The sequence below is a fragment of the Ictidomys tridecemlineatus genome, chromosome 8 (genome assembly GCF_052094955.1).
Source record: "Ictidomys tridecemlineatus isolate mIctTri1 chromosome 8, mIctTri1.hap1, whole genome shotgun sequence".
Classification (NCBI taxonomy): domain Eukaryota; kingdom Metazoa; phylum Chordata; class Mammalia; order Rodentia; family Sciuridae; genus Ictidomys; species Ictidomys tridecemlineatus.
Genome location: NC_135484.1, coordinates 73,735,235 through 73,751,746, shown reverse-complemented (window position 1 = coordinate 73,751,746; position 16,512 = coordinate 73,735,235). Strand labels below are relative to the sequence as shown.

At 34.4% G+C, this 16,512-nt stretch overlaps 1 long non-coding RNA gene across 1 annotated transcript in view; it reads left to right on the top strand.

Annotated features, from left to right (window-relative positions):
- LOC144365873 (uncharacterized) overlaps positions 1 to 16,293 on the top strand; it is a 113,234-nt gene extending 96,941 nt beyond the window's left edge. Inside the window, exons 2-3 of the long non-coding RNA XR_013424604.1 lie at positions 15,168 to 15,255; positions 15,812 to 16,293. This is a non-coding gene — a long non-coding RNA (uncharacterized LOC144365873). The remainder of the gene's footprint in view (positions 1 to 15,167; positions 15,256 to 15,811) is intronic.
- Positions 16,294 to 16,512: the final 219 nt, after the last annotated feature.

Sequence of the window (16,512 nt, the reverse complement as noted above, 5' to 3'; positions counted from 1 at the left end):
CCAAGTATTGACCTCCAAAAAAAAAAGACAAAAAGAAAAACTAAATATTTTCCCCCAATAATAAACTAGCTGGAAAAGAAATCAAGAAAGTCACTCTGTTTGTAATAGTTACTAGCCCTGGGCACACCCACACCCCACCCGCAAACACACACACACACACACACACACACACACACACACACAGAAAAAGTTTAGGAATAAATTTAACCAAAAAGGTGAAATATATCTACAGTGAAAACTGAAAAACACTGATTAAAGAAATTGAAGAAGACACAAACGAAAAAATAGAAAGACATCCCATGTTCACGGATTAGAAGAATTACTACTGTTAAAATGTCTCATACTGCCCAAAGCAGTCAATAGACTCAGAGCAATTCCTATCAAAATTCCAATTGCATTCTTCATAGAACTAGAAAAATACAATTCTAAACCACCAAAGTTCCTTTTAGCTAAAGTAATCCTAAGCAAAAAGACCAAGCTAGTGGCATCACAATACCTAACTTTAAAATACACTACAAAACTATAGTAACCAAAACACAAAGGTACTGGCACAAAAATAGACACATACACAAATGGAACAGAATAGAAAACCTAGAAATTAAACTACACATTTAAAATCAATTGATTTATAACAAAAGTATCAAGACCATACATAAGAGAAAAGTCTATAATAAATGGTCTGAAAAACTGATAACCATATGCAGAAGAATATTTCTCAACATATGAAAAAATCAACTTAAAATAGATCAAAAACATAAGACACAAAATTATAAAACTCCTAGAAGAAAACAGGAGAAATGCTTCAAACTAAAAAGCTTCCATACAGAAAAAAAAAAAAAAAAAAAAACAGTGCAGAAACAATTTTATAGAATGGGAGAAAATATTACCAAACTACTTACCCAATAAGGGATTAATATTCAGAATATATAAAGATCTCAAACAATGCAATGACAAAAATATATATTATAATAATTATTCGGTTATAAGTATTATATTATTATAATATATATTATAATAATTATTATTTGGTTAATTTCCAAATTTAGCATTTAGAAACCAGTATAAAAATCGAGCAAATGATCTGAATAGATTTTTTTTCAAAGAAGACACAAATTTTTAATGTTTCCAACAGAAAGAAATAATAAACATATTAGGTGATAGATCTACTAATTAACTTGATTTGATCATCTGTGCATTACACAAGTGTTATGTATCACAGTGTGCACAATTATTCTGTGTTCATTAAATATTTTTAAAAGGAATATAGCAAAAGAATTGAAATATAAAGCCTAAATAATTCAAAGAAAGAAAATAAAGATAAAAGAAGAAGCCAACTTAAAAAAAGAGAGACAACAGAGAAAATTGATAAGGCCATAGGTTGTTCTCTGAAAAGACGTTTTTAAAATTGAAAAATCCTAAACTATATTGATTAAGATACACATGAATCATCAACATTATATAATGAAAGGAGATGATCACCTCAGTTCCTATAGATAAAAACTTTATTCCAATAAATTTGACAATTCAAATAAAACAAAAGCATTCTTTCAAAAATGTATTAGTAGGGTCTGTGGGGGTAGTTCAGTGGCTGAGCATTTGCCTAACACTTGCAGGGCCCTGGGTTCAATTCTGTTGGGAACTTGAGGCCCAGATGTTCTCACTGGTGGATTATTTCAAACATTCAAAGAGGTAATCGTGACTATCTAATTTGTTTTCAGAAAATGGAAGAGAAAGAAATAGTGAAAAGCTCATTTTAAGAGCCCAGCTTGACCCTAATCCTAAAAACCTGCCAAAGGCGTTATAGAACAAAATCACAAGCCATTAATCCCCTGAATATAAACATACATGGGTTTTTAAAAAATGTGTTCAAATCAAATTCAACAATACAGAAAAAGGAAATACATCATGATGAAGTAGGATTTATCCTGGAAATGCAAGTTTTATTTAGCATTTGGAAACCAATACAATTCAGCCAATTAACAGAATAAAGGGAAATCATATGATTTTTATAAATGGATTCAGAAAAATACTTGTTAATCAGGAATGTTTATACATGTTCATGATTTTTGAAAACCAGAAGTCTGGAAATAATAGACAATGACCCCAGTTTAAAATGCATCTAAAATTCTTATAGCTGCCATCAGATTTACTGGTGATAAGCAGGATTCCACCAGAGAAATCAAACCTCATAAAAAGTTATCTCTCATTCCCCCAAATTAAACACACACACACACACACACACACACACACACACACATATGCATGCTAAAACGATGCACCATGGAGGAGAATCAGCAGCCACACAAATAGGATTAGGCTCTGAAAATCTTGGAATACTTGAACAATAATCTGAAAGAAATTATGACATTGTGTTTTTAAAAAATTACAGATCACACACTGTGAAGACAATTTTGAAATAGAAACAATTGGAACGTAAAATGAAAATTACCATCTTTGAAAGTTTTAAATCTCATAGGATAAATTAGGTGACAGCTTGAACAAAATTTGAAGAAAATTAGTGGACTGAAAAATAAATCTTAGGAAATAACCCAAAGAAAAGCAGAGAGATGAAAAGATTAAAAATATAAAAGTAAATTTAAGAGACATGAGGTACAAACTATGAAAGTTCAACATATATCAAGATTCTAGAAAATATAACAGAAGAATGGAGGAGAGAAGACTATTTGTTATGAGATAATTATGAGACTTTTCAGAATGGAAGTCATAAATCCTTTCTATTCTATTTGTGACTCTCTTTTATTTCTTATTTAAGCATAGTGTGCCTCAATTTTTTTCTCTCAGTCATTATTGTCCTAAAGTTAGTCTTTTTATTGATTGGTTCAAATAATCAGTTTTTAAATTAATTCAAGGACAACAAAGTTTTCCACACAAAAAAACAGATCCTAAATAATTGAGGTTTTACTGACCACATTGAATCTGGGTTGTACATTGCCCTTATGTTTTATTTGGGTTTTAGTTTTTGACATAACATTTACAAATGTAAAAAACATTCTTGATTCCTGTTGTGGTTGAATATGAGGTGTCCCCCCAAAAACTCATGTTAGACAATGTTACAACATTCAGAATATTTACAGGGAAATTATTAGATTATGAAAGCTGTAATCTAATCAGTGGGTTAATTCATTTGCTGGGTTAATAATTTGAATGGCTTTCTGGGGGTCATTGTAGTCAGGTGCAGTGTGTCTGGAAGAAGGAGATCACTTGGGGTATGCACTTGGGGATTATATTTTGTCCCCAGCTCCTTGTGCTCTATCTCTGCTTCCTGGCAGCCATGAGTTGAACAACTTTCCTCCACCAAGCCCTTCTGCCATGATGTTCTGCCTGATCTCAGCCCAGAGAAATGGAGTTGGTGGACCATGGACTGAGCCTCTGAAACCATGAGCCAAAATAAATTTTCCTCCTTTAAATTATTCTTGTCATATATTTTGTTCACAGTGAAGAAGAGAAGACTAACTTATGGGACCACAGTTTTTAAATTTCTGATTTAGTTGAGGTCTCCATTTTTCCTTTTTAATTTCTTTTTTTAATTTGTTTTAATTAGTTACACATGATAGTACAATGACCTTGACATCATATATTTGAATCAGATGGGATATAATATCTCACTTTTCTGATTATACAGGTTGCAGAATCACATTGGTCATGCATTCACATATATACACACAGTAATAATAATGTCTGTTTCATTTTACTATCCTTCCTAACCCCTTCCCTCCCCTCCCATCACTTCTCTCTACCTAATCTAAGGTAATGCTATTCTTTTTTTCTCACATCTTCATACATGTATTTTGTATAACAATGAGGGTCTCCTTCCACCATCCATGCAATTCCCTTTCTCTCTCCCTTTCCCTCCCACCCCTCTTCCCTATGTAGAGGTAATCTTCTTCCCATGCTCTTCCTCTCTTCCTTGGAAAGCTGGGAATGGAACCACCAATTGATCCAGCCATTCCTCTTCTTGGACTATGCCCCAAAGACCTAAAAACAGCATACTACAGGGACACAGCCACATCAATGTTTATAGCAGCACAATTCACAATAGCTAGACTGTGGAGCCAACCTAGATGCCCTTCAATGGATGAATGAATTTTAAAAATGTGGCATATATACACAATGGAATATTACTCAGCACTAAAAAATAACAAGATCATGGCATTTGCAGGGAAATTGATGGCATTAGAGCAGATTGTGCTAAATGAAGTTAGTCAAATGTTAGTTAAATGTTATTTTATCCCCAAAAAATCAAATGCTAAATGTCTTCTCATAGGGAGTGACTCAAAATGGGGAAGAGAGGAAGAACATGAGAAGATTACCTCCTTTTTAATTTCTATTGAATTATTTTTTTGTTCTCATCTTTATTATTTCCTTCTGTTTTCTAGTGTTTACTCTTTTCTTTATTTTCTCTTCTTATTTTTGTTTGAAATCTTATTTAATTTTTACTCTTGAATACTAATTTTATTAGAGTAACCTATGTTGAACACTACCTCAATACTTTGAAGAAGTTATTCCATTTTCTTCTGGCCTCTACTGTGTCAAGTCTTCAGTTTTTCTGATTATTTGTATTTTAGAAGCAGTATGTTTATGCTTGGATAAACATTGAATTGGAATTTTTAGTCCACATCATATGAGCAATTGTGTTCTTTTTCTCATTTCTAACATTTATTGCTTATGTTTTATCTATTGTTTTGCTTGACTAGGCTTTCTAGAATTCTGTTTTTCTTTTATTAACATTTGAAAGATACTGGTTTTGTTTTCATGAATTATATTTTTTGATCATTACATTCTTATTTTCTGTTATTTTAAAATAAATTTTCCACTTTTTCCAACTTAGTTTTTTATGCTTTAACTAGTTTTTTAAACTGACCTGTTGTCTTACGTTTTTTGTTTTCTACTAAGTAAATTTGAAATTCCCTATCATCCAGAAAGTGTTCAATCTGTTTGTTCTCTTTTTCCCAGCTATAGTTACCCTCCTATGTTCTTATCCAATAAAGTTTTTATTTTAAAATAGCTTTATATTTACAGAAAAGTTGAAAAGATAATATGGTTTTCATAAACCATGCCTAATTTTTCCTACTACTAACATCTGATTTTAATGTTTATCACAACTAGTAAACAAATATTGACACATTATCATTGCGTGTGCTTTTTTTCAAATTTTTCTTAGTTTTTACTTAATATCTCTTTTCTATTAAAGAATCCCATCCAGGATACTGCATAACTTTTAGTCATGATAATTATGAAAATGTTTCAAACTTTTCTAGTTTTCGATGACCTTAACATTCTTGAGGAGTTTTGCCAAATGTCACTCTGTTGGGATTTTTCTAATTTCTCATAATTAGACTGAGGTTATGGGTTTGGGGAAGGAAGGCAGCACATCAATGAAGATGTCAAATCGATGTAAAAGTTAACTTAAATAGCTCCCAGTGGCCAAAGCTAAAACAATCAGAGCAACTAGCTGCATAACACAGCACTGAATTGCAACACTAAACATCAAATAAATATCGACAAATTCACACCAATACACAGAAGGAAAGAATTAATAAATAAGTGAGAAGGAATGGAACAGACCAATTTGCCTTGTAAAATTTCAAATAATTAGGAAATATTCATTCACCTTTCAAGGCATTGAACATAAAAATCCCTGCTCCTTATGTGTGGGACACACATAGTAACATCCTTTCAAAGAGTAAAGTATAGAAAGGGAGCACAAAAAATAACCAATCCCATGTTGCTACCTGTCTTATTCCTTTTGTGCAGTAGTGACAAGATACCTTCAACTGGGTAATTTAAAAGCAGCAGGAATGCATTGCTTATACTCCCGGAGGCTAGGCAGCTCATGGTCAGCTACCAGCAGATTTATTGTCTGATGCGGGCCTACTCCCTGCTTCATGATGGCATCTTCTTGCTATGTCCCCACATTGCAGAGGTGCAAAAGGGCTTCCTCAAGCCTCTTGTACAGGGGCACTAATCCCATTCTGCCTTGATGATCTAACCAGTTCCCAAAGGCCCTCCTTGGGGGTCACCATCACCTTGGGGGACAGGTTTTAACACATGAACTTTGAAGAGATACACACATTCAGACCACAGCACTGCCCAGTTAGGTGCTGCTATTCTCACATTTTGAGGTCACACAAACATATATACTATAATTTGTGGGTTATTTTCTCTCTTTTCAATTTTCTCTAAATTCGCAGTTTTTTTAATTGCATATATTTGTTCTGTATTACTCTGTATACATTTTCAAAGAGAAAAGGGATGATTAAAAACTAAGATGCCACCATTCATCCTATTGGAGATACTCTGTAAATTATGAATGAAGTGACCGTATGGCAGCAATTGGATTTTCAAATCACCTTCACTTAGGGCCACTTCTGTTCTGGTGTCAGGAAGAGCAATTAAGACTCTTCCACCCTCCCACATATCTCTATGCCCTGCCCATTTTACTAGAATCCTTTAATAATTATAATTTTAAAAATAAAATATTATCTTTTGACAAAAAGTATAATAATACATTCAAATAAGTATGATGATTTTAATATATAGTTTTATGTTAAAAAACTTTTAGGGAGATTTTTAATTACCTCACTCTATATATGAAGAGTTGAAACCACTTCTTTTAATGTCTGGGTTGAAAGTGCATATTCCGATATTAAAAGCAGGATGACCTCTCATTGTATTCAAAGTGACAGAATCAGTATTCTAGATTGTATTTAATAATGTAGGCATCATTATTTTCCCTAGTAGGTCTTTGAACAAAGGGAGCTAGGATAGTATTCCAGAGAATATATTGAAGGTGATGCCATATTACTTATAAAATGACTTTCTGGGATATATGAACTACTTTATAACCAAATTTATTTTATTAACATTTAAGCTGTTAGATTCAAAGCAGATTAAAAAAAAGGAAGTGACCGAATTGCATAAGGCTGCAAAATGACATTAGGCGTTATGTAGACTCTAGTGGAACATACAATTTTAGGGCCCAGGAAAAGAAAAAAATGTTTTACAGTGTGTGGGCTGGTGCTTCTTTGTAAAATAACTATGGAGGGATTTACAAGAATGTTTGGCCTGCCACACTGAGAAGAAAATTGATCAAAGGCAGTTCAACTTAAAAGTAGTAAATAACAAGGATAGTATTTGTTTTCCATGATTAAAACTGAATGTTTTTGCCTCATATATTATGTGCTTTAAATTTTCTGGAAACTTCAAACTAAACCTGAAGAAAATAAGGCATCTTCTTTTCACATAACTTGTGATTCAATTCTATTCCTATCAATAGGCCAGTGGGTACTTCAAAATAACCCCTATGATAGAATAATGATTGGCCTCTTTCCACAAGAGAAAACTAATTTATGCTTCACCAAAGCCTAGTATATTCATATAGATAGTATGGTGTCAGTCCTGTGCCTTGAGGTTCTCAGCAGAGTACAATTTCAATTTTAGACAGATAGATGTTCTTTGATAATGTGATTTTTATGTTCTGTGCTTGGGAACAAGTATAAAATGTGGGAGAAAAAAAAACTCTTGAGTGAGCAAAATCCTTTGTGACAAGATTTGTGTCATATTATCTCAAGCATTTACAGGGGAACTGGATGTACTGCCATGGATTCTCACACTTCACGTGTTTCTGATGGAAATCAGCCACCCCTGCCCAGTGTGCTTCTCTCCCCAGAGCCATGGTGACTTCCAGGGCCCCTGGATAGGGAAATGCCTAGACTAATGCTGCCTGGATTTTTTTTTTTCTAAAATGATCTAGGCTCGGCCTTTGTTTGTTTGCATATGAAGACCATTTGCATGTCGTGGACCTTTTGATTGTATTACAGAAACTGCAGGAAAAAATAATGAATAGAGAAAGAAAGCTTAGGAGGAGTATGTTTTGCCCCATCCCATGTTTTCATGAACATAAGCAGCAAAGAATCTTAGAAAATATCAAGTTTATTGGAGGACTTACATTTTCAGAGGTGTCAGTCCGTAGAAGGCCAACTCTGTTCCTTCGTACCTGAGATGAAGCAGAACAACATGACAGAAGTGTGTGGTGGAGGAAAGCAGCTCAGGATATGATGACCAGGAGGCAGAAAGACAGCTCTGTTCTCCAAAACCAAAATATAAACCCCAAAGGCATGCTCCCAGTGACCCACCTCCTCCAACCCCACCCTACCTGCAGTTACCACTCAGTTAATCCCTATCAGGGGATTAACACACTGATTAGTAAGGGTGTCATAACCCAATCATTTCATCTCTAAATTTTCATACATTATCTCACACATGAGCTTGTGGGGGGATAACTCAGATCTAAACCATAACACCTCCCCAAGGAGACTGCACTCTGGTTAATTTTCAGGAACGAGGCTTGTTTCTCATGGGTTCTCAAATCCTGCCCTGCACCATATCCCTTCTGTCCTCTGCTCAGGCTACTCCAGTGCTTCTGTCCTTCATCCTTAACTTCAGCTTATTATATAACATGAGTTTATCATAGTGCTAAAGTCTGAAATGCTAAGAAACTACGCTCTCACACCCAGAGACGATATGGGAGGGTAAGAGGGACGCCTTGCTGCTAGCATCTCAAATCAGAATCCTGAACATTAGAACCCGTGGGAACATTATCATGGTTGCTTTCATAAATATGACAAATTACATATATTCTGGTATTTTTCCATGGGCTATTATGGAGTACCCAATTAGTGAGTAAAACATTATTTCTGATGGAAAATATGTTCCATATTCCCAGAAATGGACTTAGAGTATAATATTTAATAAGTAATCTAGTCATAATTTGCAGACTTCCAAAAATACATGAAAAAATTTTCTAAAATATTAACTTTCAAATTAATCCATATTTTATCATTAATAAGTTCAATTAGCCCAATTCTATTCATCTAGAATTTAAAGTTCTATTTTGTAAAAATTAAGAACAGATCATAGGGAGGGACTAGGAGAGGAATAAGGAAGGTACTAGGTAATAAAATTGATGAAATTATGTTATATACATTTATAAATATGACATAATAAATCCCACTATTATGTGTAATTATAATGCACCAAGAATTTTTTAAAAGAAGCAGAATTATGCATGCAGTACCTATTTAAAAGCATTGCTATCATTTATTTATTGCAAAAGATGGTTCACAGTGTTAGTCACCCTCTAAAGAACTCTCGTTACTTAAGTAGACATGTGTTCTTTATTTCTACCTTTATTTTTATTTATTTATTTATTTATTTATTTATTTATTGTTGTTGTTGCTGTTATTAATGGACCTTTATTTTTTATATGCAGTGCTGAGGATGGAACCCAGTGCCTCACACATGCTAGGCAAGCGCTCTACCACTGAGCCACAACCCCAGCCCTCTAGCTTTATTTTTTTTTTATTCCAAAATAAGAAGTTTATTTAATGTCGCAATGAACATAGGAATAACAATCTCTCTTCAACACACTGGCTCCAAGGATTTGATCATTCCATAATGTAAATATTTAGCATAACATCATTTAAGTCTGCTTCATTCTTCTATTTTATGATACTGGGCATTTAACCCAGGGGTGCTTTACCACTGAAGCTATATCCCCAACTCTATGTTTATTTATGTAATTAATTGTGAGCAGGGTCTCAGTAAGTTGACAGAGCTTATCTCAAGTTTGCAATCTACTATTTCGGCCTCCCAGGTTGCTAGGATTATAGGCATGCACCCTCATGATCAGCTTGCCTTAGGGTTTGAACCATGAAAATGATAAACGCTGTCAGTGTTTTCTAGTTTCCTTCCAAGCCAAATGGAAAAAAAAAAAAAAGATAACTGCAGTAGGAATGGTAAAGCCAACCCCGAGAGAGAAGCAGAACTGGGTTAAAAGAGGGGAAAGGAGAAAGGTCAGAGAAGGCGTTGATGCTCTGAATCCATGTCCACTGAAGACAATGTGGACTCATAAACCCCCACTTTATTGAAGCTCATGTGGCTTCCATCTTAATGCTGTATAGCCACATGGGTCCTCATATTCACAGAAAGAGAAAGGAAAGTGGGAGTTTCATTCACTGCAATGTCTTTTTTCCATTTAAATGTGTATTCAGCTGAGGGCATTAGTCTTCCTTAGCCCACATCTTACAAGACATTTGGATCCTTCTTGTTCACATAAGGGGAAGAGTACATGGTCAAAGGGCCTTCAGACACAATGTAGAGAGAGTGGACACTTTCCCCTTCTGTGGTTTTGGGTAAGTTACTTATTTTTCTAAACCTCACTTTTCAAGTTCATAGGTGCCCAGTGAGAATCCAATGAGATATTGTAATGAAGTACAAGGGACCTGGCCTTATATACATTTGATAAATCTTACCTGTGATCATATAAATTGATAAGATATACAGCAATGTGTTAGGCGTGCTCATCAATGGTTGAACAGTGCCAATAAGAAGAATGCATAATGGACTCTGTGTAATGAATTGTAGAGATATTTTCCACAGCAAAAAAAAAAAAATGTGGAGTTTCACACACACAAGTCACAACCTTGTCCAGAAATCTCACCTTGAGGCATATAAAGAACTACAAGAGCTCAATTCACAATAGCTAAACTATGGAACCAACCTGGGTGCCTGTTATGGTTTGAATATGAGGTGTCCCCCAAAAGTTCATATGTAAGACAATACAAGATGGTCCAGGGGAGAAATGATTGGGTTGTGAGAGTCTTAACCCAATCAGTAAATTAACCCCCTGATAGGAAATCACTAAGTGATAACTGAAGTGGTAGGGTGTGGCTGGAAGAGGTAGGAATTGGGGCCTAGCTTTTGGTATATATTTGTATCTGGAAAGCAGCATTAGAGCTCTCTGCTTCCTGAGTACCATGATGCAAGCTGCTTACCTCCACCACACTCTCCAGCCATCATGTCCTGCTTCACCTTGAGCCCCAAGGTATGGAGGTGGCCTTCTATGGACGAAGACCTGAAACCGTGAGGCCTCAAATAAACTTCTCTTCCCTAATATTATTCTGGTCCGATCCTTTAGTCACAGCAGCAAAAAACCAAACCAAAACAAAACAAAAAGACTAAAAAGGTGCCCTTCAACAAACGAATGAATAAAAAAAAGTACGTGTATATATGTGTGTATGTGAATGTGTGTGTGTGTGTGTGTGTGTGTGTGTGTATTTCAACCTTAAAGAAGAATAAAATTATGGCATTTGCTGGTAAATGGATGGAGCTGGAGAATACCATGCTAAGCAAAATAAACCAATCCCAAAAAACTAAAAGCCAAATGTTTTCTCTGATATGTGGATGATATGTGGATACTAATCCACAATGGGGGAGAGGCTAGGGAAGAATAGAGTTAATTTATAGGTGGAGGGAAGTGAAGGGAGGGTAGGGGATAAGGGGATAGGTAGGATAGTAGAATGAATCAGACATTATTACCTTATGTTTATATTTAACTATACGACTGGTGAGATTCTACATCATGTACAAGCAGAGAATGAGAAATTATACTCCACTATATATGATGTATAAAAGTACATTCTACTGTCATGTATAACTAATTAAAACAAATTTAAAAATTAAAAAAAAAGAACTACAATAGAAAACTACAGTAGAAAAACTTCACCAGTGAAGAGTTCAAATGCTTAACTGGGTGAGACATTAACTGAATAATATTAGGAAATTTGTGGGGTCCCTGATTGCTGATGTCTCTGATGAAGTTACATCTTAGTCAAAAGCTTTGGAAGTCAGTAGATTTAAACTTCTTTTCTGTAATTTGTTAACCTTAACATTTTGGACGATTTACATTGTTATTGAATCTTATTTTCTGTATTTGTGAATAGGATAATAATAACTATTCAAGTCATTAGGAAGCTAGGACAGAAGTGTGTATAAATGTTTATAAAATATGTATTCATGATTCATGTATATGAAATGTTTAATGTTTTATATATATATATATGTATATATATATATATAATGTTTATAATGTACAAAAAATAGGCCTCTTTGCGCTAGCCTGTTCATGTGCTTCTCTGGCATTATGTTGTCTTGAGGTCACTGATTGGGTCACAGAAGATAAAGCACTATTAGTAAGGTGACTTTGAGTCATCAGGCTGAATTGGAAGAGGGAATCCAGGAAACAGGATAGGTTCAGAAACACAGCCCATAGCCTGAGAGTCTGTGGGGGGTCCTATGAAGGGTATCCAATTCAAAGCATTTAGAAAAGCCCTTGACTATACTGCATCAGGAAAAATTGTAAAAGACTTTGAAATGGTAAAGAAAATATTAACAGTTATCATACATAGCTCATCCATCAGGTTATCACTATCTTTTATTTTCACTGAGCTATTTTACAACTCTATAAATTGTAGCAAACCTTTAACAATACAAAGGATTCTTGTTCCCGGAAAATGCATGTCTGGTTGAATACAATTGATTACATTTCTTTGGATAGACCCATTTTTGCATAAATGTTAATTAATTTCAAAATTATTTATTTCATAATATGTATATATATATATATATTCTTGTAATTCATTCTTTAGCTGACCATAATATCTTACTAATTTCTTCACTGATTAATAAGTTAAATAAAATATTTGACACTTGTCAATTTTATATTTTTATGAGAGTCATGATTTTACCTTTTTAAAAGGGACTCTCTCAATTTTATGAAGAACCTCCAGTTTTCTAATTTTTCAGCTAAGCCCAGATCTATTGAGTAATTCTTCAGATCTAAAGGGACCTTGCTGATCCCAGACTTTGCAGCCTCACTGCAAGCATCTCCTGCCAGCAACATTATGGGGGCTTCAGAAGGAGGATTGAACACTCAGGAATCTTGAATTTTAAGTCCATGCTTCAGTGTCATCTTTCCTGAGACCCCCTGAGGGAAGGCCCCTCTTCAGAGACACCAAGATAGTTTTTACGGTATTTCTTGAAGATGGTCACTTCTCCCTTAATTAAAACTGCAGCTAAACTTCTTTTGATTAAATCAATTTGCAGTTCAACAGCCGTATTTCATTTAGTGAGCCCGTGTATTGGGCTTCCAGTGAATTTGAATAGCAAGCCATACCCTCATTCAAAACTATTTTCCTTGATAGACAATCAGTAAATAAATCTTAGATGTGAATAAATGTGCTGTCACTCTGCACGACAGTTTTTTAAAAGAGCAATGTGGAATCCCAAACAAGTTCTGTTAGTGATGGGGAACATATGAGGATAATCATAAAAAATCTTTTTTAAAGCAAGTGAAAGGGCTCGGATGTATGTAGCCTAGAAGGGGAGTGCTTGCCTTACATGCATGAGGCCCTGGTTCCAATTCCCAGAACTTAACAACAACAACAACAAAAAAAAACAGAAAGAAAGAAATGAAAGCAAAAATAAAAAGTAATCTGTTGCAGTGCTCTACCACAATATATACATCCCATAAGTATATCATTGATAATAATTAATAATAAAAATACTGGCGAGATCACCTTTCAGATCTGTGGGCTAGATTTTAAGAGTCTTCAAATCTGATCCCTGTTTGGATTTAGCTATATGTTTTCTGATTTAATCAAGACTGCCTACTCTCCCACAAGACCAGGGTGAGGGAGAAAGTGTTGATTCTTTGCCTCGCAATTCTTGACTCTCATTAGAAAAACAAAAAATACTAAACAAGTCATGTAAAGAGTGTTTGTGCTGGAACATTCTTACCCAGTTTGATAGTAGAATTTTGTTTTTAGACTCCATTATATAATCAAGTTAAGGTGAGGAGATGCTGAGTTTGACTAGGATAGAAAAACAGTTATTCCCTGGTGGTCATGTGAGGGCCAGAGGTTAGTTTTTCAGGACAGATAGTGACACATTCTTAATTTCAATAGCCAATGAGACTAAGTAAAATTATAGCACCTTCCAATTTTTTTCTACTTTTGTCTCATTGTTCTCGGGACATTATGTCTGTATTTGAGACTTAAAGTTAGCTTTAAGAAGGAAAAAATGAATGAGTTCACCTTTGGACAATTTAGCAAGAGCCAGCCATCTGGTTGGGCTTACTCTGTAGCTGCAGGATTGATTCTAGGACTCCAGAGATTAGTAATAGCCTTTCCACCTTAGCTAATCTTTCTTCTCCTTCCTGTTATACGGTAGGAGAAATTGACACTTAGGTAACATTAAGGTTGCCTGATCATAGCTCTTAGTTTATTTAATTGAAAACAATTTCTTTCACTTGACAGTAATATATTATGAAATAAATATATATTATTATATTTGCTAATTTTCATGTTTTCTGTTTATTTGCATAAAAAAATAATATCCTGATAAATTGTGTGTATTTGGTTTCTCTATGCAAACTTTGCTTTACAACATATTGACTTTGGTACTCAAAATCTTGATTTTAATACCCTAAACCCTACTTGTCCTTTGCTTATACAGTTTTCAGTTGATCCAAAAATGCCCTTTGAACGTCAAACACTTCACTATGCAGCTAAGCTCACTTCTACTGAGTAGTCCCTTTAACTATTAGTGGTTTTTCATTAGAGTCATTTTGTTGGTTGAGGCTTTGAATTACTCGTGGCTGATCCTCTCTTTTCTTAGCATAGAATCTTTTGGTAGGAGAACTCTCCTGAGACTCCCTGAGGGAAGGCCCCTACTTGTGCATCTTCATTCTCTTCTTAAAAATGTGTTCCAGTCTAGATACACCTATATTCAACTACATATATGGAAACAAATCACAAAATAAAATAGACTCTATGAAGGAAAAAAAAACGGTAAAGTGGCTTATTATAGATCTACTTATCTTGATGGAGTAGAGCTCACTGCCAAGAGAAAGACTGGACTGCATCACGGAGGACCAGTCCTCCAGCTGGATACACCATCAAGAGAGCTAGGATATCATGCTAAGTGAAATAAGCCAATCCCAGAAAACCAAAGGTCAAATATTCTCTCTGACATGCAGATGCTAGCACACAATGGGGTGGGTGGGGGATAGAAGTTCAGTGGATTAGACAAAGCAGAATGAAGGGGATGGAGATATGAAAAACAGTAGAATGAATCAGACATAACTTTCCTAAGTTCATACATGAATATACCACCAGTGAAATTCTACATCATATACAACCACAAGAATGGGATCCTAATTAGAATAGGTTATACTCCATGTGTGTATAATATGTCAAAATACATTCTACCGTTATAAATATCTAAAAAGAACAATTTTTTTTTAGAAAAAAAGAATACTAGAGACAGATGAAGCTTTGGATGAGGGAGTATCTGGGAGGGGAGAGTGAAGGAGGATGGACCAGACAATGATTGGTAAGTGAAGGAAAAATAACCAGGAAGGTTAGATTTCACCATCATTCAAGCTACTGAAGACTCACTCCTTCTATGACCCACCTGAGATGTGTTATTAACTGATAATGAGGGCAGAAGGGCATCCTAAGCAGTGATGGGCTTGGGGAGAAGAGAAGAGCATCAGAAAGGAAGAAATTCATACGACAGAACTGAGGGAAAGAGATTTCTAGCAGGGCTTGAAAGGTCTTTCCTCCATAAGAAAGGTGAATTAATGGAGATATCTAAAGATGATTTTAATTTTTTATGAAATCCTATTTCTAATTATCCACTAGTGCTTTTCAAACAATAAAAGATTGATTGTAAAATTCAAGAAAAGGAATTTTTAATTTTTAAATTAACAGAATAGCATTTGTTATGCAAATCAGATTATAACAACTTAATAGATAACTTGTTTGGTATTTAAAATGTATAGTTAAGTAAATACTGTATGTATTTTTAAAAAGTGAAATTACTTAATATTATAATTTTTAATAGTTCTTTTTAAACTCACCTTCCATATAATTTTGCCTTCCAACAGCTCTTGCAAACCATTTGAGAACTGACCTCATACTCTTGGAAGATGCTGGAACACAGAGACCATGAGTGTGGGCCCTTAGCACTCATGAGGCTGCTCAGCTTAGCAGAGATGGAATGTCAAAGCAATGAATTCTTTCTCACAACTCTGCTTATTGGCAAGATAAAGGTGACAGAAAATGGTCTTGGGTCAGCTATACATTTAAAAGTTCTATTGAGATACCCTATTAAAAAGGAAAAGTAGTTTATTTTTAACACTTTGATTTTGTACTACTTTTGATTGAAGACTTCAGTATCTGGCAAAAGGTATATTTTTCAATGACCTGTGACAAATGAAGCACTACAATTTCACCCTGAAGAAGTAAATTTAGATTAAGAAGCATTTTTCACAACCAAGTACCTGGGTGGTAGGAATTGATTTTCAAAAACAATAATAACATCATTTCTTATGGTAACCCCAACTTTTATTTCTGAATTCTAAGTACTGGCAAGTCAATCCTTTTCTAAGAATATATTAAAACTTTTCTCCTACAGCCTCAAATTAATAACAATGAATTTCTTTAAATATCCTTTTTGAAGAAATGTTATAAAAAATTTTAAAATCATCTTTTGTACTTGGCCATGTTTTTATTTTTCATCTGAAATAGAAGTTAATAAACTGGAACAACAAAGTCCTTTTAAAAAGAAAAGGACTATTAAGTATTC